The following is a 467-nucleotide window of genomic DNA, read 5'->3' as shown; positions in this document are numbered from 1 at the left end:
AAGAGTAGGGACAAGACCCCGTTTTCAATTCAACTGCGCAGATTTGCTTGTCCCTATGTATATCCTTAACTGTGATAAAACGTGCACTGAACTAGCACCCTCAAAATATCTCGTGCCACTTAGTGCGCACTGAGTGCGCACTACGCGAGTGTCGTGCGATCAAATGAACACGTGACACTAGCCAAGTGCGCATTGGCACTGCCAATCGAACACGCTGTTGACACTGAGTGCAGCCAGTGCACCCCAATCGAAAACGCTATTAAGGATATACATAGGGACAAGCAAATCTGCACAGTTGAATTGAAAACGGGGTCTTGTCCCTACTCTTAATATCTTTTACTCTGGTTTTGTAACATTTTGTTGAACATTGCTTCAAAGTGAACAAAAATGAGTTTCAGCTTTAGCACTGAAAATCTTGGCGTATTCTTTTGAACTTGCACTATTCAATGCAACCCATGGAACTCGTC

The sequence above is a fragment of the Trachymyrmex cornetzi genome, unplaced genomic scaffold (genome assembly GCF_001594075.2).
Source record: "Trachymyrmex cornetzi isolate Tcor2-1 unplaced genomic scaffold, Tcor1.1 scaffold1094, whole genome shotgun sequence".
Lineage (NCBI taxonomy): Eukaryota > Metazoa > Arthropoda > Insecta > Hymenoptera > Formicidae > Trachymyrmex > Trachymyrmex cornetzi.
This window is presented reverse-complemented; position numbering follows the sequence as displayed.